We start from the raw sequence: 27500 nt of genomic DNA, 5'->3' as shown, positions 1-27500 counted from the left end.
ATTGATCCATCGTCCCTAAATGGGGAAGTTGAGACTGCATAATTCAGCAAGGCTCCCTGTGTTCTAACCTGCCCTCACTCATATTACACATCTGTGTTACATTTTCATCCATATGAAGGACTCAGTAGAAGCAGCTTCTGTATCAAACTCCCACTGGGGACATTAAAACGAAATATGAAGCATCTTCTCTTCCTGAACCATCGAAAGAGAAATGACAGCCATGCAACCAAAAATCATATCTTTCATAAAAACAAAATAGAAGAAAATACGTGTTATTTATCTGTTGTTCCTTTTCACTGCATGTATATTTTCAGACGTCCAACCCAAAAATGTCCAGAAATTTCACAACCACGTTTCTCTGCAATTTACAGGACTACAGGACGAACCTGTGGTTGAACGGAGGAAAGAATTCAACTTTCTCTTCTCTCTTGAATCTCAACCAGCCGAAGAGCCACAGAAACAGCAACATGTGTCTTCTGGCTTCACCATAAATGACAGAGCCTCCCCTCTCCATAAGTATCCCGTCCGGGACAGAGCCATTATATGCTCCACAGAGGCTCTGTGTGTGTGTGTGTGTGTGTGTGTGTGTGTGTGTGTGTGTGTGTGTGTGTGTGTGTGTGTGTGTGTGTGTGTGTGTGTGTGTGTGTGTGTGACTGTGTAAACATGTGTGCATCTGTAAAAAATCTGCCTGTAGTTAATGTTGCAGAGCCCCATGGGAAAGATACATTTCCTGTCTTCCTCTCGTGGTTTTACGAGGACACTGCTGCCCAGGACGTCTTCAGATGTTTCTCTTCAACGCAGCACAACCAGAAACGTCTGTGTTTAAACTGAATGAACACAAAGCTGTAACTCCCCCTCTGGCTTTTTGCTTACAGAATGTAATTTTGGGACGAAAACAAGATCGGAACCTCACTTTCAAAACAAATAAGCTCATAATTGTGTCATTATGTCTCCAAATCATGTTTTTGCACCTTTTTTTTACTTTCTCCCAGTTCATCCACCCTGTTATTGTCTTTTCCAACAAATGCCTGAGGCCATTACTTTGCATTTAAATCATCTGACTTGACTCTGTGAGTGTGTGTGTGTGTCTCACCCTCTAACAATTGAACCCTTTTCGATTTCAGTTCCTCTTCTCTCCTTCCCTCCTTTTCACACATGATGAATCTATTTCTATTTCAGCTCGACTGCACACGCCCTCTGCTCAGCAAAAGGGGAAGTGGAGCTAAATGTTAAGAACTTTACCCACAGTGGCCGGGCTACATAAAGTCATGTGGCGAATATTGTTATTTCCGATATAATAAACAAGTGGTATTTTGTGGTATGAGTACTTGGCTATTAATGAAAATGTAAAGATTACTGATCATTTTTAAAGTATAATTCTTGAACATGCTTACCGATACAACTTATAAACCAAAACTTCTAAAACTACAATTGCACTTGGAAACCTTGCGACTGCAATAAGATAGATTGGTTGAACATAACTTTCAGCAACTGCCAGTAATCCGAGCTGCTGCTACGACTGCCCTCTGAATATGAAATGCAGACACCTTGTTAACAGCTGCCTGTGGTTTTTGCTTAGCTAACAAGTTCAATTGAAGTTTAAAGAACTGAGAAAAAATAGACAAACACCTCCTTTTTTCTTTCTCACTCTCCTGACAAAGCACTTTTATGCCCCTTGCTTCAACACGCGACCCGACATTGTCTCGAACTGATTGGCTTTGCGACGGTCGCTGCCGCTCGGCTAATAATGAGACCGCTAAAACAAAAGCGACTTCAGTGTTTGTGCACCAGAGCAATTTACAGCGATTAAACAAACCAGCCAGGCGTGTCATTCATATATGTAAATGGGAGCGTGGAGCGTGAAAAAAACAGAGCGATGGTTTGTTGTAATGATTTGAGGGATTGTCACTCACAGTCTAAGTGACCTTCTTGGCGAATACTAATGAAGGGACGGAGGGCGGCGTCGAACTGTTGAACTATGGGAATTTGAGGAGGAAGAGGGTGGATGGGGCTTGTGTGAGTGTGTCATTCTGACTCCTGATCTCTGGCTTAATTGAAACTAAGCTCGTCTTTAGAAAGTAAATTAAATTATTATCTGAACTCCTACGAACAGATTCCCCCCCCCACACACACACCTCTGATTAGATTTATAACACCGAGCGTCTGCATGAAACTTCTCTGTCATCGTCACCTTGAGATGAAGATTAGAAGGAAAGTGAATGAGGAGTAGATACGACCACATCATTATTCAGTGGCATTGGCCTTTATGTGGTGAATAGCCACCAAGATAAAGGGATTATTGGGGTGGATGGAAAAGGATGAAGGATGAAGTGTGTGTGTGTGTGTGTGTGTGTGTGTGTGTGTGTGTGTGTGTGTGTGTGTGTGTGTGTGTGTGTGTGTGTGTGTGTGTGTGTGTGAGAGAGAGAGAGAGAGAGAGAGAGAGAAATCTATTGAGGTAATTCATTCTAAAATCCCTTAATGACATGCAACTGATGCCTGGATATGCATGATCTTTGCTCCGGCAAATATACCAAATGTGGCGACACGTGGACGACGTAAAAACAAAGCATCTCTATCAGAGATCCGTTAATATGAACCAATATAAGTCTTTCCTCCTCCAAAGCTCTGGAAGACCCACCCCTGAGCTGTTGCTCTGAAAATTGCCATGCAGCACTTCATTTATCTCCTTCTTTGACAACAGCCTCATGGACAAAAGCCACAGGGCTATAGAGGGGGATAATAGAGGTGTGTGTGTGTGTGTGTGTGTGTGTGTGTGTGTGTGTGTGTGTGTGTGTGTGTGTGTGTGTGCATCTGTGTGATGAGCAACTGAAATGGAAATGTGATCTGTCTTTACAAGCCTCTAACCACAGCAGGGGTGGGTTTATTAGACAACCCAGACGGAGCGAGTGGCAGGGGGTCGCACCCCAAAAGCCCTCGATAACGTTTGGACTGTGACACAATGTGACTGAAGCCGAAGAGGAAACACAAGTCTGGTTTGCTACTGGGTGACGTGTGCATGAGTGTGTGCATAATTGAAGAGAGGTTAGACGGAGGATAAACGAGAGTGAGGAACGAAAAAGTGAAGGAGTGGAGGGAGGCTGACGCGGCTTCTGACCTTTCAGTGTGAGGCATTTTGCAGACATACTTCTACTGGCTGGGTTTAATATCACACACACACACACACACACACACACACACACACACACACACACACACACACACACACACACACACACACACACACACACACACACACACACACACACACACACACACACACACACACACACACACACACACACCCCTTGTTGCTTTTGTCTTTCCTATTATTTCCCTCCCTGTTCTTGTCCCTCCTTCATTCGTCTCTGTCTCCATCCCTCACCTCAGTCCTCCCCCGCGGAGCCTCATCCCTCTCCAGACCATAGCATATTCAACACGTCTGCTGCCCCATAAATATATGGTAAAATATGGAAGCCTGCAGGAACTCAAAGGGCACATCTAGAATCAGTAACAGCTAGTGGCTGGGGGGTTGGGGTGGATGGCCATGGTGTCTGTTGGGGTAGGGGGGGGGGCAGAGTAACAGCCAAACATACATGGCAACCTCCATACGAGCAAGGAAGGGGAGAGGGGGGAGGCTGCTGCAAGACATGGCAACCTTCAGAAAGCACTCTTGAGATGTCTGTTCAAACCCGTCCGGCGCACGCCTGAGTAACTGCGGGTGATTTCACAAGACTGATACAGCGCCTGCCTCCACCTTTTTTTAAATTCCATTTGATTCCTCATTTCACAAGCTGAAGCTTAATCCATATTTCTTGGCGGTAACTAAAAAAAAAAGGCACTCCAGGTCAGAGAGGAGGAATCAAAACCAGCTGAGAAGATGCATGTAATATTCTTTATTTTCATTCCTGCTTTACAGGAAGAGTTTGGGAAATACACTTAATAGCTTCCTGGCAAAGAGTTAGATGAGATGCTCAATACCACTTTCCCATCTGTACAGTAAATTTGAAGCTACAGCCAGCAGTTGTTTAGCTTCGCTTAGCGTAAAGACGGGAAACAAGGGGGGAACTGTTAGTCTCGCTCTGCATGTCCAAAGGCAACAAAATCTGCAGACAGGCCATAGGCTGTATATAAAGATGGACGACGTGTCCAAGCCAAAATATCCTGGAAATGAACGTTGCCACCTTGTGACTTTGGAGCCAGAGTCTGTGTAGCGATCCTCATCGAGGTCCCATCGATACACGCACTCAACCAATCTTAAGTCAGTGTCAGCTGTCAATAAAGACAATTCACTGCGTTTTTATAGCATCAAATAACTAATTAAAACCAAACTTACCTGAAAATCAACACTTGAACATACGTTAAGAACTAACGTAAACGTCAGATTCCTTCTTTGAGAAAAATTTGTTAGGCGTGTACTTTGGTTTTTTAGTTTGGTCTGAGTCCCATCTACTAACATGGAGGAGGCAGGGCTCATACTGCAGCCAGCCACCAGGTGGTGATCAAGACGCCTAGGCTTCACTCAAGAACTATTTCTCCGCCACTGGACATGATTGTGGTATTAATAAATAATAATATTAAAGAATAGTTTTTGCTTCTAAGTGCAGGTTGTGGTTTAAAACTCTGAGAATGACAAACACTTGATAGAAAACACATCTGACGTAGATCAGTTGAGTTTGCACAATGCATGAGATAATTATATCAATAAACATATATATTGGAATTTTGTTATTTTGCTGTTGATTAAAATTAGACAACAATAATTATTGATATTGTTTGATCACCCAACCCTAATCAACCCCCTCGTCTAACTCTTTGAAAGAAAGTGAGTTAAGTATCCATTTAAGCTACATTAACTATATATTCAACAGCTACATAAACCAGAGGGATAAATCATGTATAATAAATGTATAACACGGCAGAATATTTATTTACAAAGCGGCAGCCACAGCCATTCTCAAATCAGTTAATGGGGAGCGGGGGGGTGCTCAGCGTGTCCCCAGGGAGAGCTGGAAACCAAATGGACCAACTGAATGTGCATCAGAGCAGCGACTAGAACGCCTGCTGGTGCCGGAAAACCTGCTGTCACTCACACACACACACACACGTATACGAGTGTTTAAACACACACACAGGCACACTCTGGGATTTAGACACATAAATGCAGCGAGAAATGGACACACACGCACTCACAGATTCATCTGAATAGAGATGAACCAATTAGCAGGCGACAGACACCAGCGTGACAGAGAGAGGGATGGAAGGAGTGAGGAGGAGTGGGAGAATACATTAAAGCCCCCGGTGTGCAGGCAGCAGCCGTCTGAGAGGAAGGAACGCCACCGAGACACCTTCAAGCCGACACTTTCAGGGAAGCCGCGGTGGCCAGAGGCAAACCCATTCTGACACAGTGGGTGGGTAATGTGGCGAGATGTGCGGATGGCAGCGAGGCAGGCAGGGGTGACACTCGCTGGAATTACTCACAGACTGATACAGAGGGAGTGAGAGGGGGGGGGGGGGAAACAGTGTGAGGCAAAAATAATGAGTAAATGAGATGGGTGACCATTTAAAGAAAAGTGTCTTCGGTGTCCAAAAGGCCGGATGTCCTCAAACATCGTGCACAGGAACTGCAGGGGCTCTGATTCTCGGTGCGCCTGTTCATACACGTGACCCTCACTTGCATGAGCTGATACTAAAATTTACTCACGCAGACTCTTGGAGCTATTTTGATGACACACGTATAATTTCAGCTTAATGCATCAGACCCACATCTACCATCGGCGTTTGGGCTGAGGTGAAGCCTGGTATCAGCTAATGAAACTTGACATATGCAGCTGAGCAGGATGAAGCTGAAGCTGCTGCACCAACCCTTTGACTCTGCATTATTTTGTGTTAGCTGGAGGAATGATTGATGGGAAGACTGCATCAAATCCTCTGCTGCTGATTGCTCAGTCAGACAGTTGAGTATATTTCTCAAGAACTGGCAACGGTTTCCAGAAATTATATATAAAAGGAAAATATGTACCTGGATAAGAAAACCTAGCTGGCCATCATGTTGTTTAACCCATTTAGCACAGTAAAGTATGTTACATCCACTTCCTACACAGAACAGACCATAAAACGTGTGTGTGTGTTGTTCTGTTCAGACTCACTCACAACTGTGCACAACTACACACACACACGTCTAAAACCAACCCAACACACACTCGTGACAAGTGCCCCTCCATACCAAGAGCCATTACATTGCAGCATTTGTAAATTACCTCTCAATTCTCCTGACCTCAGACTCATATTAGACCATTAGCAAAGCCCTGGACACTTAACTCACACACACACACACTCCTCGCCGCTCTGACCCCTCAAGTGCCGCTGATGGTGATTTTTTTCCTGTTGCTATCACCCGGGGGAAATGTAAAACTATAATAATATACAAGATTTTTCACATAAAATTAAAACGAATTGAAATCTTTGAATGAATGCACATCTTTTCTGCATGGTTTATTCTGTAAAATAAAAGTTTTTTCATATCTGCAAATACATACGTCTATAACCAATATGTCTGTGAAAGGCCTATATCGACTATTTTCTTATCGGCCAATCGATAAATGGACCGGGCTCTGATAGACAGTGAATGAGCTGAACGCCCTCTTGATCTTTGTAATGTGTAATTTGTAATCTGGCATCTTCTCTATCAGCTGTCGCTCTGGGTCTTTCTCCTCCATGTATAATCCAACAAAGCATTAATACTGTGATAAAACGAGCACAAATCCAGACTGTGTGATTGTTGCGTCTGAGGATTAAGAGGGAAATAGAAAAGGCAACTAGCTCATCGGAAGCTGACACAGCAAGGAGCATGAAATCATCTCTTGAGGAGGAATTAACAGTGTGAACGGAGCCAGAGAGGAGATTGCAGATTTTACCCTTTAAGCTGCTTAAGAACAAAAATGACAGTTGCCATCTTAGCACGGTAGCCAATGACAAATTGTGTTGAATAAGAGTTTCCTAGAAACTGTGATTGGAGGACCGGGTTGGATGAGAGGCTCTGCAGGGAGCAGCTGCACAGTCAGGGAGCAGGATGACCACAGCATCACTGCAGGAGAGGGATTTCAATGAATCAGCTCAGATCACACATCACTGAGCTGCTGGAGCATCGGATGTCACACAGAAAACATTTATAGCACAAAACTTCCACCAGAAGACCATCTGGGGTTAAAGAGTCCGTCAAAATGTGTGTGTTTGTGAAGGAGTCAAATTTGACCAGGAGTAAGTGCTGGTCCACAGACAGTTACAAATCGTGTCCCAGAAAAGTCTAAAAATATCCCCAAAACACAAACACCTTCACCAGCAAATAAGCGAGGGAGCAGAGGACAGAGAGCAGGATTCCCATGAGGAATCAGTGGAATGTAAACAGGCCCGCCCCCCCCACCCCCACACACACACACACGTGCACACACTTTCAGAGTGCTTCATCAGAGGCCGTGAGACAAGGGCTTCATCTGGAAAAAGATGTCCCAGAGGACAGTGCTGTTGGTTGGGATTGTCCTCTTGGTTTACCCCCTGTATCCTCACTGTCCTACAAAAATGCTGAGAAACATGTCACCCTCAGCCCTCGGTTTTATACAAAACACACTTTGTGCAAAATCATGAAGAATTATGGGTAAAATGTCACAGCGTTGGGGCTCAACCTAAAAACATACGTGAAACTCTCTAAATTCTTCTTCTTCTAGGGTTTTGGCAATCTAGACGCTGACGTTGCACCTGTTCTTGGGCAGCGTTATGACACATATTGAACCTCCGGGCGTTGGCACATAAATGAACTTTTGTGTACGAAAGGTAATCTCCTCTACTCGCAATTGGAAAGGAGTCAATCTCCTTTTTTGGCCAAAAACAAAACAAAAGACGTAATCCCACTAATTTTGGTGTAAAAGGGCTATAAAGCTGTGGTGCTACGATTTCCTCACAAATACACACATACACAAGGAACACTTCAATGAATGGAGTGACATCACCCCTTCTTCTGTTAAAACCCCCCTTAATGTCTATGATTCTGTGTGTGTGTGTAACAGATGCACTTTAGCAGCTTTTGATAAGCACACACACTTCTCGCACATTAAGCTCACACTTCACGGCTGGTGCAATGATCAGGTATTAATGTGGCGTGGTGGTGGTGGTGGTGCTTTCAATAATGTACTCTGTGATGCCTAACCCCTGCTGTCTTTAACACTTTCTCAGCCATATGCCGCTATTGTTTTGTTATTAGACCTATGTCCCACATAACCACCTGCTCTACAAATGACTTTCTGGGTCACTGAGGGATTATTGTGAGGCAAACGCCAACAGCTCAGTGCTGGGGGCCACAAATGGGTCAAACACTGCTTCGTTTCAAAAGTAGCACTAACAATGAAACACGCAGCAGTAACCTTGAGAGTTCATTCTTCACAGTCCAGAAATCCACGAGGGGGCTCTTCGTCCTTAATTAGTAGGAACAAGTCTAGACAGGAGAAAGTAAACAGAAGCTAATTTCCTGTGTTTTGGCCCCGTCCTGGGGTTAGCCTTGCCACTTAGCTTACAGAGCTAGCCCTCCTTCTGCGTGTGGCTGCTGTAGCTATTGTTCTGCTGACAGGCCTCTAATAAACAGCTGGTTGAGGCCCGTGTTACTGGAGCTAAACCAGCCACAACCGCTGCAAATCACAGGCCCACGGCCGTTTGAACTTGTTCCCATTGTTTTAAGAGGGAGATTCTTTCTTCAACAGCTGCTTTCAAGTCCTTGTATAGTGTTTTGTCTGCAAGTGACAGCCGCTGACACAATTCTTTAAGAACACCTCGTGTGTGCGGGAAAAAATATACAGTGGGGTTCATGGGAAAGTGGTCTAAGAGTTTTGGACCCTACTGTATGAGAGCCACAAAAACATCCTCCTTCTTTGAAGTTTCTAGCAACAGAAGTTCAACTATCTTAACTTTGAAGATTGAATTCAAGGTTGGAACACAAGTGACTCTAAGGAATTTAAAATCCATGAAAATGTGATGGAACAAATAGTTTAGGACTCAGAGAAATAAGTCCTGAACAACTAACTTACCACTCTGCACTTGAATGCCTCCAACAACCTGTGCAGTTTAACTTTGAACCAAGTGACAACTGGTCAGAATTTGAAGAGATTCCATAAAGACGGACTTGAGATATGGTGAAGAGGCCAAAAATATATTTTGTGAGGCCACTATGACCTTTGACAATCCAAATCTAATCAGTTAATCCGTGATTCTAAGTAAACGTTTGTGCCAACGATTCTTTAAGATAACGCATTCATGCAGCTAAAAAGGGTTTTGTGAGGTCACATTGACCTTGACCTTTGCCCTTTGACCACCAAAATCAAATCAGTTCATTTTTGACTTCAAATGAACATTTGTACAAAATTTGAAAAATTTCCCTCAAAACGTTCTTGAGATGTTGCGTTCACAAGTCCAAAACCATATTTTATAGTGTAACAGTGACACTGACCTCTGGCCAAAGGTGTTCTTGAGATATTGTGTTCACAAGACATGATGCCATTCGCTGCATGTCACCGAAGCACTGTAAACTTAAACTTCATTCAGTTCAATTCATCCTTCCTAACAACCTTTCTAGACTAATGTGTGTAAAGTATCTACCTATCGATCCTCCTTGCTTCAGTAATTAAAAGGAGAGAACAGACACAGTCGATTATTTATAACACAACACTCTCTGATTCTAGTTCTCTGGTTATGACGGGTATACATTTCTCTGCATGCTCATTAAATTAGATAGAAATACAAAATCATGAGAACCATAAACGTAGAGGAAGTTATATGAAACATCTGTGAGTCCAACCCCCCCACACATCTCATCCTGCAGTATTTCTTCAGGAAATGAAAAGAGACTGTGAGAAAGGGAAGTAGAAGAAGACATGAATTGACTGCTGAAGAACGACAAGACGCTGGCGGACTCAGCGTAGCCCCCAGAGAATACTCCGGAATCTCAAGGCCTCTGGGAGAATGTAAAAATGTTCTCAAACCGGTGTTCACACAAGTATTTAATCCTAACTGAACACAGAATGTATTCATCCAAATACCTGATCAATGCATGAAACCACATGATGGTTCAATAATGAGCTGCACTTCTGAGGGGACATGTACGTTTTATTGGTTGCAAAGTTAGAAGGAGCAACATTTAAAGGCCGGATGTGTGATATGTTATAACCTGGACTCAAACCTGCAGCGCACATGGTGTTCATTAGTGCACTGACCCATGAAGAGGAGCAGCTGACGCTGCAGCTACAGGCTCATGGTCTTTGAACACAGCTTCATGGTGCTGAAATGACGGGGAGATGAATCTGTCTAGTTTGCAGTCAGCCCAGTTTCTTACAAGCAACAAGAGCTGAGGCAATGAGTGATGACTGACAGAAAAATAATCAATGAAACAGTTTTTTTACTACCATAGACAGTTTTTAAAGAATTTTGCCTTTTTATGGATAGTTTTGATCGTAGATACTGACAAGATATATCGGGAGAGAGAATTGAATTGTTGTTTGCAGGTGATCAGGTTAAGTATGACAAATATTTATTAGAGATGTTACAAAACCAGTTTTCCCTTTGCGTTACCAAGTGCCGATCTGATACCAGTGCAGTTTACAAAATTGCCAGAATAAATATAATTTAAAGATGGGGCATCGAATCGCTGCATAGATTTGCATCATTTTCACATCCATGACTTTGACTGAGGAGCGGTGGTGAAGCAGGATGTTAAAAGTTTTCTAACGCCTCTTATATCGTCCCAGTTATATGTCTCCATTTGACATGTGCTTGTGTGCTAACACAAATCTGCATGAGTGTGTGTTGTGTGACAGTACAGTCGGGGGAATCAAAAAAAAGCTTGTTAACATCTCTCCTGATGCTCGGAGGTCAAACGTCCTCCCCGGGCCTCGTTATAGCTCTGCAGACCATGTCGCACTTAAGCGGCGTGTCCCAATAATAGGCTGTAAACATGACAATGCATATCGCTGGCACTCAGATGCTCAGCGATGCTCTGGCAGATGTAAAAAAAACAACAACCTGGAAGTGTATTTGCATATAAGAGCATATGAAAGATTACACATCACACAAAGAAAACACGCAAACTGACTTTGAACTACATTAGAGTGTCAGCGGTGTGTTTGTGTATGTGTGGTTTACATGGTTAGAAGTCATTAATATTGTAATATAGCATTAATAAAATCTTAGTAGTCGTATATTATTATAGGATAAAAACCTGTGTATACATTTCATTTATTTTCTTTCTATTATTTCTCACGTACGTGTTATGTCATGAGCAGTTTAAGGGCACAATGTCCGTCAGGCTCATGTGAGGTAAACACTCATTAAGCACGCTGTCACGTGGAATTAACCAAAGAAATGTATTTTTAAAACTCGCGCATTCAGCCAGTGCGATGTGTCTTCATGTCATTGCATGTATTTGCAGAAAATGACTAAAGCAGTGTCAGCTGCTGTGAATGCCACAGCCGGGAGTCACTGCAGCAACTGAGCGCTGAGCACACGCTACACGCTGTTTTAAACACACAAACACATTGTGGAGGGAAAGTTGTGTGCGTGTGGCTGTGTGTGTGTGGGGGGGTCCTCCTGCTCATTCACTGTAATTCTCCCATAAGCCTTTACTCTGCGAAATGACACAGCTGCCAGACATATCCTCTCTGCTGGCGCCTCGGACCTCCACTCCTTTCCTCTTTCGCTTGCACACACACACACACACACACACACACACACACACACACACACACACACACACACACACACACACACACACACACACACACACACACACACACACACACACACACACACACACACACACACACACACTTAAACCACAGCATATTTTAAAACAAAATCAATCCCGATGGAGACTCATGATTATTTATGCACTTTACAGTCTTAATAAATGTCTTGTATATTAAAAGCATTCACTCATCTGAGCGCGCATTCATAACCATGAAAGTCGATAATTGGAAACAAACAGGAACTCCAGTCATAATGTACAATTTGTCAGATCCTAATTCTGATGTGTTGGTGCATCAGCTTTAGACGGGAGGAGGAGGAGGAGGAAAGAGGAAGATGAAACAGCATGCTCACTTCCTGTTTATAATAACAGGACACACCCTGTTTATGCAGCACTTTTATTTCACACAAAGTCAAATAAGTAAGGTTAAAACTTTAAATATGTGCATGTCCAAATGAAGTTCCTGTTTGAAAACGGAAGAGACTTACTTTGAGTGTAAACTTACAAGTGTTCACACTTGTAAACACTGAGTGTGAAATCTGTGACTGTACATCCATAAAAAACAAAAAACAAAACTGCCGTCCTCTCCAGGTACAGCAGGAAGAGGAGGCTGGCGAGGAAAAAGAGCAGGGAATCAGAATGCAGAGAGCCCACCCGCCCGCCCGGCTGCATGGCACTCTGGTGATGCCAGTCTGTCCATCCATCCCCCTAGCAACCCTGTAACCCGGGGCGACGGGACCTTGACGATGAACAGACACAACAGAACTCTGGTTCTCCATTTGCTTGTTGCCAAGAGGCTGATAATGCAGACCTTTCAGATGTGCACACTCACACACTGACAGACTCGCACGGGCATAAACACACTTGTATATGTATGAAAACACAATTCCAACACATGGACTGACGCCTCCTGCAAACACATACATGTGCTTCAGTACATGCACTCTATCATACCTGTGCACAATTGAAACATGGAGAATGAAACATGTGTGTACACTTGTATACATACACACAGTCTCTCCTCTCAGCCGTTATTTAAGTGATTACCTTACAGTCGATGCGCTGCCTCAAAGTGAGGCAGAGAAATTGATGCTGTTACTGAATCCATGCAATTCATCATCGGCTGACAACTCAGACGACTGTTTAGGAGCAATCCAAGAAGAGACAGAACAAGAGCATCAAAGTGAAACCCAACTTTGTCACACACATCATGTTGAGAATAATTATGTCCAAAAATATGACTCTAAACCGTTTATAAGCCCTGCACGTATATTTGTGGAGAGCTCAGCGAAGGAGCAGATTGTGTGTTTGCAGGCAGGCTCACAATTCTTGGATTCTGCCGCTCTGTGATTTGCTCTCCTGCAAATCTTTGTTGATATAAATCTGTGCGTGCTCGCCTGAGGAAGCCAGGTTTGGGGGGGGGGGGGAGGCGCACGTCGTCTCGAATAGACGAACGGGCTGCACGCTCGCTCGCAAACATCAGCGGATGCACGATGACAGCGCGGAGACGGAGTGCTAAAAAAGCTCGGGAGCGCCGACATCACGACAAATGGGTTGTGAAGTTTCTGGAACAGTGTCGATATTGTTGGGAGCGAGTGGGGGGGGGGGGGGGGGGGGGGGGGGGGGGGGGGGGGGGGGGGGGGGGGATTTATGTTACAGTGTATGCATAGCTTCTGCTTATTGAGGGATTTCAGGAAAAGCACAGAATCCGTACACATGAACTGACGGCTACTTCGCTGCTAGTTATCTCAGGCAGGACGTCACACAACTCTCCAGGACGTTTCCCTGTTAATTCACTAAACAGCTGGAGCTGCAGTTACCAGGGCACTAAGCCTGAGATATTGTACGTGTAACAGGCGATGCAGAGTCATTAGCCGTGTTGCTTTCAGTGTACAGCATGTTTAATGAGAGGGCACGGCCGCGCTGTCCAAGTGATTAGTTACCGTGGAGGCTGAGGGCCAACACTGATTTCTGTGTGTATGTGCACGAGGCAGGGGGTTCATTCGTTTGAATGTGTGGAGGGGAAAAGGGGACACGTCTTTAAGTGTGTGTAAAACAAAGATGTAATAAAGTAGGGACTCATTTTAGATCATCTAATCTCAGTTTTAAGACAAAGGTTCATGGCCATGTTGAAGAAAAAAACCCGGCAATTACGAGAGATTTAAAGTCTTAATATTTTTAGAATACAAATGTAAAATTAAGCAGCATTTCTCATAGAATTTATCCAACATATGGCAGTAGCAGGGGTGCACAGGCAGGTGCACAAAAGTGGCTCTTAAGCCCAACAGATTCTGAGCTGCAGCTGAAACTATGAGGTCTGACCGTCTGTGTGGACTGTAAAAACTTTATGGACAATAGCGTGAGTGTGTGAGCGGGCACACGGCAAAAAGCGCTGCCCACAGTTATGATAGTGTGGTGGTGATAAACAAAAAGGATTAAGTATTACTTTATTTGTGAAACCTATAAAAAGGTCTAACTAACAAGATGCTCCACATTTTATCACAGGCGACAGACTCACTTTCTGGTATTCCCCCTCTAAAGCAACACACGGCCTAAAATTATGAATATATTCTTGTAATATCGTGACTCTATTCTTTAAATCTCCTTTTGGTTTCCCTTTAAGTGACCATATTCCCCCATTGTACAGTTTCAAGTGTACAACAATTCATTTTTAATGTACAATATAAGTCATAAGAAACTCCCTTTCTCATCGCACTCTTTGTTAAAAAGCAACATTTACTGGCAGTCAAATCTCACGTATCAATGACAACCCCCAGCCCACTGAAACCTCAGCCAGACACAGATCTGAACTCAGGGCTGTGCTCTACCCCCTTTGTTGTCTTTTTTTTTTTATGTGGCATTGTGTGCCAGGGAGGAGACTAAAAATAACTTTCATAGCATGGTTGAAAAGAAGCTAATCCCCGCAGCCTCATTTGTCGCTGTGACTCAGGCTTTTAATTTACCGGTTTATGAGCGGATGCGTGTTTATTGCCTGTGGTGTGTGTGTGTGTGTGTGTGTGTGTGTGTGTGTGTGTGTGTGTGTGGCGCCACGATGAACGGGAAAAGTGTTTTTGTGTGTAACGGGAGAGGAGAAACACGACAAACAATGTAAAGAGGTGAGGCTGCTGTGGAATCCCCCACCCCCCCTCCCATCCTGCGCCTCCTTCTTTAGCACTGCAGCAGCCACTGCAGCCCGCTCTTTATCACACCATTTTTTACTGCTCCTGACAGCTGGGGAGAGAACAATTCTCCCAACGTTTATTCAAATCAGGGAAACAATGCAGCCGCAGAGCACAGAGCGAAAAACAGAAACACCTCCATTAGTCATCTGTGGGCACGGATTCATAATCAGCTCATATTAATAACTGTGACCATCTGTCAGGATTCTTTTTACTGCAGGTGATGGTCAATACATCAAGAAGCTGATCCACAGAAAAGAAAAGAATTGATGATTGATTAGAGCAGAATGATATATTGTTGATAAAATTTGAGCCTTTCACTAGAATATTACAGTGTTAGTTTGCCAATATGCACCATTTTGCATTTATGTTAATTTTCTTAATTCGCTCACCTTGAGCCAATTACCTGCAAGCTGTCAAAGTTTATATTGTTCTCTCTGTTGGTTTAGCTGAGCGACCCACCACCATCCCTGCAACGACTCAATTCTGGATACCCAGTCAGCTCCCTTCAACCCGTCCAATCAGAAGCCCTTCGTCAGTCCCCAACAGATACCAGTTTCTAGACTCCTTCATATCCGAAGCACCTAATCCAAACGACTGCTTCCATTATGTTCTATTTCCCAACAGGGTCTAAGCATCAAAATCCATTCCTCTGTTCAAAAGAAATTCAACTTCAGTCTTATTTACTCATTCTCATCTGTTGCTCTAAGTCTGTCCTGACTGAAATAAATGTGAGTTGCAGCCCAAACAGAATAAAGACCGAACCCAATCTTCTGCTCAGACACTCATTCGAATTTCATTGATGCTCTAAAGTGTTTGAGATGATGCAATTTATTTCACAAAACTGCATCGGATTACATAATCCTTGTGGAGTTGAGAATCTGACGAGACGCACAGCCCGATATTGCAAAGTTTAACTTGTTATTTCTGCTCAGAAATACTTGTACTAGTATTTTTCAAGTCAGAATCAAGGAGCTCATATTCAAACTTGGATTTCCTGCTTTCACTGTCTGCTCTTTTGCCATTGGCTCATTTCCCTGAAATTCCTCCTCCTCCTCCTCCTTTTCTTTCCCGATCCCCTGTGCCATCTGTCCATTCCTACATTCCTCCGCATTCAGGGACACTCCTGAAATAATTTCTAAAAAGGAGTCATATTCAAACCTCCACCCAAAGCTAGAGCCTTTAATTCAATTCAACCGTTATCCTCATAACTTCTCCTGGTGTTTGGTTTCCTGCATCACGTCCCCTCCTCTGTACAAAGACTGTTTGCACTTGGTTATAAAAGAAAGTCGTCTCCCAGAGAGTTAAAGCTCTGCATTAGAAATCTGTCGGCTCCTCCGAGGTTCATCCTAAACTCTGTCAACTTAATAGAAGACACTTTAGTTCACTTGACTACCCAAGGCTCCATTTTCCCTCCTCGTTTCATCTTCAGCCCTCCCCTCTAATCCTCCATTTTCTTTACCTTTTCTCTCCTCTCATCATTTCCTGTCTTTTCCCCTCAGTATTCGTAGAGAGCTCAGGGGGTTGGCTCCGGTTCAAAACCTTTTATGTCGCAGTTCAGTGCAGCTCAGCCCAGCACCCTGCTGCGGTGGCTCTCTTGGTTTTTTCACGCTCAGGCCTCTCTCTTTCTACAAATTTCCTCTCTCCGGCACTGAGATCACATCCTTCACCAGGAGCTGAGAGGTAAACCACTTTCATCTTCACCTCCTTCTTTTGCTTCCTCTTGTCAAAACTCCCACTCGCGCTATCTGAAGAAAAAGGAGCAACTTCCGCAACTCAACCCGGGCGTTTAGGCTTTGTCTGCATTTTTCAAACGTGCTGTTCTGTGCTCCCTGGGCTGCACCTGAACTCATCCTCAAGAGATTATACAAGTGAAAGATAAGCATTCTGACAAAACTCAAGGAAGATGCAAGAGTCAGCTGCCGCACATGACCGGAACCTTTCCCACGTCCTCTCACACAGTAGATTCTTAAGATCCCACACTGTATTTCAGGGCTGCAACTACAGAAAACACCTTGTTTTCTTTATTCACTTACAAAATACTTTGGCCAACAAAACTTCAGAAAGTAGTAAAACGACCAGAGATGAAATCATCTGACCAATTGATTCATTTCAACTCTTCTCTCTGACTGTGTTTTGTTTTATTCTTGTACAGATATACCCGTAGACGCTGCCTTAATATAATCAGTTGCATGTTACATTTGTCCAAATAAAAACTTGTGCTGTCGTCATCTGTTTGGTTGGTTGGTCTCTCTGCCCTCGTCTAACCAAATTCTCAATGATTAAACAAAGGCAGTGTTAAATATTAAAAGGAGACCAAACACCACAGTCTTCAAAATCCATTATTTTCCACCCAACGTTTCCACGTACACTCACCCAACCTTTTGTGTGTGGCTGTGTTATGTTAAAACAGATGAATCAAAAAGTCAAGTGTAAACATTGTAGACCATTTAAAGATGGTGAGATGACTGTTCTGCTCCATCAGCCATGTGTTTAGTATATAGAGGGTTTGAGTGTGATTAATCAGAATCAGTATTTCTGTATGTTTGGTTATGATTTGAATCATTAAACAGGTCAAAGAATAAGAATAGACACTATAATTTCAAGACGCACCATATTATGGGTTTGTAATTTGTAATTAAATACTTTAATGAAAGTTATTGAATCATTTTATTAAGTTATAAATACGGGAAATAGGGTTTTTTCCAACAAATATAAAACAAACATTACAAAATAACAGGGATAGACTGTAGGTAATTTTTTACAAGACCTGGCAACCAATACACTCTTGTTAATGTTTTGATGTTGACAGCATGAGTGAATGATTTATTATTAACTGTTAAAGCCAATGGTGACAACATAATGAACCTTTTACAAAAAATATAGAAAGAGGTGAGCTATAACTCAAGGCCAAAGTATTGAGGCTTCCAACTCTTATAAGTCAGATAAATAATAGCTCTTATTGAAAAATTACATTACATAAATAAAGTTTTTCATCTGGGAATCTTAGAAAAACATCAGGGACAAACTGGCCAGGAACTGAGAGGTCCCTCATTTCCCTCAACAATCACATCTTTGTCCTTCCACTTGGCTCAAACATCTTTTCTCTTATTCTATTTACTTATTCATTCAAGACTCTTTCTAATTCTCGGTCTGTGCCACTCTCTCTGCTCTGTAAGTCTTTCTTTTCGCTCCGTCTTCCTCCCTTTATGTTCTGTTATTGCCACTGTCTAGTCCTAAATAGTGGAGCATATTTACCAGATGCCAGCGCAGGCAAACAAGCAGCCTATTCAAAGAGCTCAGCACTGACAGAGATGGAGAGAGGAAGGAGGAGGCGGAGGACAGAGTAGGAAAACAGAAGGAGACAGAGTAAATTCCCTGGATGACTTGCAGTTATAACTGAGCAATCAATCCCCTCGGTTCAAAGAAACAGTACATGTGCAAACAGTCCTAATGGCTTTAATTGCAGCTTTCTCGAGTTTTCCTGCAATCCTCATGTTGCAGGTTGTTGCAGTCTGACTCTCACCCTCCCAGACACACATCACGCTCTCTGGTGACATTAGGCCCTGCAGTCCATTAAAAAATATACTCCCCGCTGTAAACAGTCATTTGCAATCAGGCTTGAGGCTTCTCTCTGGAGAAAAATTGATAATAGCAGGCAGTCATTTCCTCTGTGCCGGCTGGATAATGGCTTCAAACTATCACGCAGTGAGGCAAGACAGAACTGAAAACTGATCACTTCCTTTATTGCCAATTTCAAAGTGAGGGCAGAGTCGCTCACTCATCGATCAAAGAAATCACGGAAAATATAGGAAGTTTCTTAGTTGTTGAAAGAATTGTGTGTTCAATGCAAAGACAAATAATTTTGTAAATGTGTCATTTTATATATAAGTGTTGCCAACAGACAATAACAATTTGTCTGACATGACCTTGCTTTTGTCCTTTGTCTTACGCACGCACGCGCGCGCACGCACGCACACACACGAAACTGGAGGTCTTCTACTCTCACTGTAAACTGTTGACCCTGCCCTGACCGCAGCCTCTACAGCCCACATTTTCTGGTAATATGATCAGATTTAATGTTGTTGATGCAGTGAGACAGCGGCAGCAGTACAATACAATACATCACAGGCAGTAGAACTGAGTGTGTAGAACTGGCACTCCTAAATGAAGGCCCAACATTAAACATTTTACAGCACAAGACATATTGGATCCATAAATGTCCACCATTGGCCAGGGAAAGCTGCCTTGGCCCTTTGAGGGAACGTGGAGGTAGAGAGCCTAAAAGTTAGTGTGATGCACTGCTTTTTTATTTAACCTCTGTTTAAATGTGAACTGAGGAGTGAGTGAGTAATGACACAGGGGTGGATAATACGAATGTGTCTTTCAATGAACTGTGTGAAGTCATTCAGAGACATAACAAGGGAGGAGACAATTAACCACTAAGGGAATAGAACAGTCTGTTAACGCCAGCGTTGGTGGTTGTATGACACATGTCCCGCCCCTCCCCCGAAACAGCCAAACGTCTCCTGAACTGGGAAACACAGAAAGCCAGTTGTGATGTTACACTGACACTTGCGGTCCACAACTGTTTCAACTGAAGGTGGCAGAGAGAGAATATCAGAACAAGAACTTGAGGGATGCACCAATTGAATTTAAAGATCAAACACAAAGTTTTTATGGCCTGGTGACCATTGAAAGTCCAGTTATGGCTCTCTAACCATTCATTTAGGGTCCTGGTCATGTTTTGTAGTTAATGAGTTCCTAGGTTGACCTATATTCCCAAAGCAAGCCAACAAGCTTGCTAACGGGAAGTTAGCAAGATCAAAGAAAGTATCAAAGGAATAACTGAAAATACAAAATGGCTCTAGGAAGTTTCTTCGGAGGATTGCTAATGAGCAGTAAGCAAGTTTGTTTGCACTATTTTACCTCAGGGAGTTTTCTGCTTCTTCAATTCAACTCTGTATCAAACTAAATGATGCACAACACAATAAGGAGGAAATGACCCGGAATAGAGAAACTAGCAAAAAGCTCAGAGAGATGTTGAGGCTAGTGCTAGCATAATGCCAGCTGGCTAGCATGTTAGTAGTTAGCTCACCAGCTACAGAGCTCGACAAGCTCCTTCAGCCCCATATTTCCACTTTCTGATGCCACCTTGCTTCCACATTTTCTGAAACAATTGTTTTTTTAAAAACTACTGACGGTGTTTGCCATTAAATCAAGCAAAATAGGAAATCAGAAGCTGGTATGACGCGAAAACAAAAAAAAGCAGTGAACCAACCAAACTAAAATAACCCAAATAATTAAAAGGAAAATAATCATTAGTTGCAGCCAAGCATTTCATAGTTTTCTTTCCCATACAATGATGCATTTACAACAATGTGAGACTGACTCTGGCTGCAGATTCCTTTTGCATCCACTCAACATTCAGTTCTCTTACCCTCTACATAAAAAAAGATGATGTTTGACCCTGGAGATCTCCATCTTTCACTTCCCTCATTTCCCCTCTTCTCCTCACACCTGTCTGTTGTTCACCTTCTCTCGCCCCAGCTCTACACAGATGAGTGCAGCATCCTTGGGGGAAACCGTTTGAAAGGCCTGTCCGTGTAATAACAGCTTCGTACCAGAGTGCAGGCATAGCAGAGCATGTACCCACACCTTGTTTGTCTACGGCTTATATTAATACGCCGGTGCCTGTAGAGATAACGGGGGCATTTCCTATTATGAACCAGCCTGGGAGAAGGGAAGAGGGAGGTTCTCTTTAATTATAAGCAGGGCAGACTACATTTGTGTGTGAGTGTTTTTGTATGACTGCCTCTGGTCAAGATTAATGCTAATGGTAGAGTTAGTTTTGCATGTTTTCATGTTTCGTATTCCTGCTGCACAGTGGAAGATTTGAGATAGGGTTATACATAATGACAGAAGTAACCGATTTCTGATCTTTTAATCGCAAGACACTTGATGATCTTGTTGAAACGTAGGACCTCACACTTTTGGATTTTCTGAGTGACGATTCCAGAGACTTGAACTCACAGAAACTCGAGTGATTGAAGACTTCGGAACAAAAACTAAAATGGAGGAGGACTACTGGCATCGTCAGCTGGTTCCAGTTGTTTGTGCAATGTTTTCCACGGACAATAAAAACATAATAAAGGAAAAAAACACTCATACTGTTGCCACAATTACACACGTTTGTCCACCTGGCAAAGGAGACAAGACTCTTATTTACGCTGTAGGCAGTTTCGGTTATAAACAGAAGTATGCAACATGCAGTTGGTGACGCCTCCCTGTCAGCTCGCTCTCATTGTCTACGGCAGTTGTCACTGTTCCTTTTAGAGCCTCTCCAATTCTCCATTTCTACAGGATCATTTGGCCAGATAATTGGTTTAGATCAGCCTAAAATCACCCCTGCCAACATTGGGAGGGCAGAATCAGACGAAGTGAAATAGAGACTGCAAGGTAGAGTGATTAAAAATATAGAAAGAGGAATCGAGAGGAGACAAACTGAAGGGAAATGAGAATAAGGGAGAAATGGTGACAGAAGGTCAGAGGAGGAGGAGGATTGGAATGCAAGTCAAGATGAGGAGGAGGGACAGGTGACGAAAGAAAAGTGTCAAAGTGTGAAAAACAAGGTGGCGGGAATTGGAAGGAGAGAAATGGAACAAACTGACAAACAGGGAGAGTGACAGACACAGACAGATGGAGAGAAAAGGTGTAAAAATGGTGTCAGCCAGACCAGGGTCCTTAGTGATGTATGGCAGCCAATCCTGTGGCCGAGCCATCCTTCATCTGACGGGGCATACAACCACCCTGCAGAGCCCAATCCTCACCCCTATTCAGTTTATATGAAATAAACACATGTGCTTTAACTGCATGCATGACAAATACTAAATATATACACACAGAGACGTCAAACAGCTCAACAACAATCATCTCTTTGTGTTTTATCTTTTCATTATCTGTCCAATAAGCCCCATTCAGCTGCGGCTATAAAACGCCCAAACACATGATGCTAAATACCCGACCACATGAACACATGATGACTACAGCGCTGACAGAACACTGCCTTATTGTATTATTTCTAACACGACTATAAAAACACAAAAAGCCCAAGATGAAATTATCACTTGTTCAGAAAACGTGATGCCGTGAGAGAAATCCACAGGCGGAAAAAAACAACAAACAGATGTCACACAAAGAAACGAGATATTGTTCTCACAATGACAAAACACAAGCAGAACACAGATAAGGCTCGGTATGTGCATGCAGACATTTGTGTGTGTGTCTAATCTACATGTACACAATTTGTGTGTATGCATGTGTGCCCCCACGCTGCAGCGTTTTAGTCAACAGTTTGAGTTGAGGATCATCCCCTTGGGCGACATTGTAGCCATCCACCCCTGCAGTGTGTGTGTGTGTGTGTGTGTGTGTGTGTGTGTGTGTGTGTGTGTGTGTGTGTGTGTGTGTGTGTGTGTGTGTGTGTGTGTGTGTGTGTGTGTGTGTGTGCTGCTTCAGCAAAATCTCACACCAAGGACAGTTTATACACACCCTGCTCACTCAACCACAGCTACTGTTCAGTACATCACTCCTCCCAATGGCTCTTAATCATTTGTTCACTTTGCACCTCAAGGTGTTACTTGACGTATATACCATGTTTATCAAAAGTAGAACCACACTTCCCACAAACCCTACAGCTTCTGCCACAGAGAGGATGTTTCCACTTGTTCCCTCCCAGGCCTTGGCGTCACTCCATTTGACTTGAAGAGCAAGAGGCAGCAGGCAGCGTCCCTCGATAGCAGCGAATAAACATTCACACGAGAGAAACCAACGTGTCTTTTTTTGCCAAATTCAACCAAGAGGCACACAAAGTAGAAGCACTGTCAGAGGCTGCCAGTCTACTAAGAAATTTGATGTTTGCATCAAAGGGAGAGAGATTTGGAGGCATGCAGTATTTTTTTTGTTGGAAATACACTCAGGAGTACCAAGGCAAACTTAGCTGTGTCTATTTCTCCAACAGAAGTCAAAAACCTGTTCTCGTTATGACAGTACCTGGTTATCTGGACTAATCTGGACATTCTAAAAAACCCGTTCCCCTGTTGTGTTTCTAAAATGCGCCTCAAGAAAAATGACTTCCATTCAAAAGAGTTGGCGACAGAAATCTTAGAGACAGATCTAAAAATCTTATCAGATCAAATGGAAACAATCCACATAGCTGAAAAACCAACCTGGGTTCCAACAAGCTTTACAGGTGCTGGTAGGTGGATTGTGTTTCCTTTGGGTAGAGTTCATTCTTCTCTGAGCCAGCTCGATGAACTGATGAAAGCTACATCCACACTACTACGTTTTAGTCTTAAAACACATCACCGTTGCTACGGTTACGCCTGGCAGAAATGATAATGCTGTCACTCTCAGTCCCATTTGCTTCCTTGTCGTCTGTCCAAGAGAAGAAATCGCTGCTCTTACTTTTCACTATTGCTGTTTCTCGTTCTTTTTCTGTAACTAAGCAACCAATTGCAGACTCGACAATCTGCCTCCTGTTTAGACCAGCGGGCAAATGCCCAGTGTATGAGAATGGTCACCTGATATGGGTTTTCAAGTGTGTTAGTATGGACGGAGATTATTTCTGATACAGAGCTAAACACTTGTCTGGAAGAAGATAAACAAAGTATTAGTACGGTTGCAGCTGACGTCTGTGTCATGTGACTGAAAGCTCCAGATAGAGCTTTAATCTCTGCATACATTACACAGCAATGACACCAGAATGCAAATCATTTGAGATGCCTCCACCCAGCGTGTACTTTCCAACACCGGGGGATGAATACAGAGCGACTTGAGTTTCCCACAATTCTTGAGAGGAGGGACTCTGATTTCCCATTAGAGCTGTCCCGAGGCGATCCCAGCTAATCGCATCCACACCCCCTCTTCCTCTGTATCGAGCTCGGTCTCGCAGCAGCACAGAGGTGAGGTGGGTTTCAGAGCTGCAGCAGAGAGCACACAACACAAACACAGCAGCAGAACAGGTGAATACAAACTGAAACACATTGTCATCCTTGAGAAAATTGCTTCGGGCTGCAATGACTTGATAAAAGTGTGTGTGCGCGCTCTTGTTCAGATATCTTTGTGAGGACCATTTTGAGACCATGTCCTACGGAGTAAGGACATTTTGTCCGGTCCTCACTTTCTGACCCACCTTTAAAGGACTGTTTGGGGGTAAAGACTTGGTGTTAGGTTTAGAATTAGGTTTAGGTTGTGGTTAGGCATTTAGTTGTGGTGGTTAAGGTTAGGGAATGAATTATGTCAATGAGTGTCCTCACTAAGATAGAAGTAGAAACGTGTGTGTGGGTGTGTGTGTGTCTGTGTGGGTGTGTGTGTGTCTCAGCATGAATAGGCAGGATTCCAACAACTGTACTACAGGACAAACAAGTCTGGCTTTTGTTGCAGTGTTTCAGAAATGCCATTTTACGATGTGTGGCATGTTTGTCGCACACAGACACACACACAAAACAACCACGTGACACAAGGTATTTCTAAGGTTGGCATGCTTACATAATGAGAGCAGCTGCTACTTCTCTCAAAGGTGTTGCTACTTGCTAGCGGTGACACACACACACACACACACACACACACACACACACACACACACACAGAGAGAGAGAGAGACACAGACTTGTGGTGAAAAAAGCCGCTATAAAACGAGTGCCTGTCATCTGTCTTAAATTTGCATATCTGAGGCGAACGCGGCTCTAAACCTGTTGAAGATGCAGAAACTCTGTCAAGTGCAGCCTTTGAAGATAGTGTGCTCGTGTCCCTTCAGAAGAAGAAGAAGAAGAAGCTGTGCAGCTGCTCTAACAACTCTCACAAATGCGATTTCAAAAAGCGTAACAAGTGCCCTTCAAGCTGCACAGAACAAATGAAAAATCAATTCTGCAAGAGTCAATCGTGTTGAGGAGACCGAGGGGAGCAGCAGTGATAACCCGACTGACGCACGAGAATCGCTCTCTCATTTTTGATTCTGCTTATCTGTCATAGCCTCCATTGCATGACTTTATTCTTGCTCAATCCACGACTTCGTTTAATTGAAACGGTTTCATTTGATCTGAATCGTTTGATCTGAACAAGCAGAGGAGACAAGTCAGCCCTAATTCAGCTGGAGTGAACAAGTGCAAAGTTAAATAGAAGGATACTGGAAGAGTGTGTACGTCCGCCAAGGCCAATGCTCATGCAACTTCACCACTAGATGTCACTCAATCCTACACACTGAACCTTTAAGTTCACAATAAAAATATAGAAATGTTTGTCTGTCTTGTAGCTTTAATCACCAGAATCCCCTCCTGGCAACACGAGGGAGAATAATTCCATTTAGCTCCTCTACCTCCAGATCCACGAGAGAACATATACTCTCTGCATCGCCATCACAAATTCTGCATTTTCTATTTTCATAACAGAATCCTGCTCCTGACATTTAACAAACATTCAGAGCTCTGGTAGTCACAGCAACACACTCTTCCTCCAGACTGGATTGTCCGTCTAATTCCTTGAGGTGTGTGCGTGCGTGCGTGCGTGCGTGCGTGCGTGCGTGCGTGCGTGCGTGTCTCAGATGGACGGGGGTGTCAAACAGGGCCGGGTAATTGCAAAAACCTGGGGTGCAGAGCCTCACACTCCACTGTTTGCCTACAAATGATGGGGATGGGGTCCTCGCTTGTTGAAGCTTAAGTGAGTGTGAAATGTGTGTCGTCTCCTAAACGACGTCCTGACAGCCTATGATGAAACTCTACATTCACAGCGATCAGACAGAGCGCGATTATACCGTGTCCTCGCAGCAGCAGGACCTCCAGGCCCAGTACAGCAGCGTCACTGTGTTCTCGTTCAGCCCATCACACACATTAAGACCTGATTTATTGAGTCAAATCACAGGCAGCTGCTCGGCCGCCTAAACAGGGAACAGTTAAGGTCATGATGAAAATGACTCTCTACAAAGTTATTTTACCACAAGGTCAGAAAACAATGAGAGTTACAGCGTCCTGCGGAGGTTAAATTGTTCTGTTGCTAAATTGTTTCCTGAAAGCGATCGACCCGTTTTAGCTCTGCAGAGGAATTTTGAGATGAAGCCGGCCTACAGGTTCAACAGGTAACATTTATAAACCAAAATCAACATTACAGAGATCGAAAAACACGTCAATGAAGAGGATTGTTTGGGATGCTCATGCAGCTTCTTATCTACTGTCCAAGTGCCTCAGAGTCTAGATCACACTGAACCATGGTTTGGTTCGTTTGCAGAGTGAAAACACTTTTATGGATTGGATGGACTTTCTGATAAATTGCAGGAAGTTGATACAGCATTAACAGGACGTACCTATGTCATACTAAAGTCTTCAGTGTGCTCCATACATTACAATGGGTTACAATCAAATGTAACAAAGACACCAACCTTGGTTCGGACGTTCAGGGGGGAAAAGTCTCTTAATCAGCTTCATGTGTATGATCTAAGGAAGGCGCTGGAACACTTGTCAAACAACCGGACCTTTAGTGTCATGGTAACGACAGTATGAGTGTTAAGGTGGCTTGGTTAGGTTTTGGCTTAAAACTACTTTCTGTTCTTTCAGTTTGGGGAAACACGAACAAGAGGATCCCCATAATAACTCAGTTGTTTCGCTCCTCACTCTCCGGTCCCACTGGCAACAGCTGCAAGTAAACCCAACCTTGTCTCGATCCAAATACCAGCATTAGCAAGCATGATATGAATAACCTGGAGTTCAAACTGTCACAAAACATTTGCCGTGTTGCTGTCCCCCTTTAACCTCCACACGGTCAATCGCTCACAGAGTGACATGGATTCAGACATTCGCAGACATCCAGCTCTGACCCTTTACTTTTGTGATGACACAGGGCCAAGCATTTTAAATTAGTTGTACATCACTGCAGCCATTTGCTCTCCATGCTGGATTTAAACACTGAATGTGTTGTATCAGCCATGTGATGTTTGAACAGGGGGCTTGTTTTATTTTAGTCATGGTGTCAAGATGTCAGGGAAATACCAATTTCATTCAATGTTTAACACACAACACAAGGAAGTGCAGTGAATGCACCGGGAAGCAAATTGTATTTGACGAAGTGGATGTCAACTTTCTGTGAGAGCTGCTGCAGGGGAGATGTGCTGCCAACAGCTCCTATTCAACTACTGAGCGAGAGGCTTTCTATTGCTGGCGTTTTGCTCTATGTGCCTGTGCGCGCGTGTGTGTGTGTATAGAGAGAGAGAGAGAGAGAGAGAGAGAGAGAGAGAGAGAGAGAGAGAGAGAGAGAGAGAGAGAGAGAGAGAGAATTGCAGGGGGAAAAAAGAGAGAACTCGAGTAGAGCTGACAGACTGTGAAAAAGGGTGTTTATTTTTTTGGCAGGTCAGCGGAGAGGAAATTCTTATTTACAATTAAAGAGAGAGATGTGCGGAGAATAGTGTAAGTCTGTGTGTGTGTGTGTGTGTGTGTGTGTGTGTGTGTGTGTGTCTGCACGTGCGTACAGACATCATATATGTACATACGGCATGTGCG

General features: G+C 43.5%; 1 protein-coding gene across 3 annotated transcripts in view; it reads right to left on the bottom strand.

Moving 5' to 3' along the window:
• pag1 (phosphoprotein membrane anchor with glycosphingolipid microdomains 1) overlaps positions 1–27500 on the bottom strand; it is a 49626-nt gene that overhangs the window by 20974 nt on the left and 1152 nt on the right. The gene's annotated exons all lie outside the window — the stretch shown is intronic.

Source organism: Hippoglossus hippoglossus, chromosome 11, assembly GCF_009819705.1.
Source record: "Hippoglossus hippoglossus isolate fHipHip1 chromosome 11, fHipHip1.pri, whole genome shotgun sequence".
Lineage (NCBI taxonomy): Eukaryota > Metazoa > Chordata > Actinopteri > Pleuronectiformes > Pleuronectidae > Hippoglossus > Hippoglossus hippoglossus.
The sequence above is the reverse complement of the archived record's forward strand: the minus strand, read 5'-3'. Positions and strand labels throughout refer to the sequence as shown.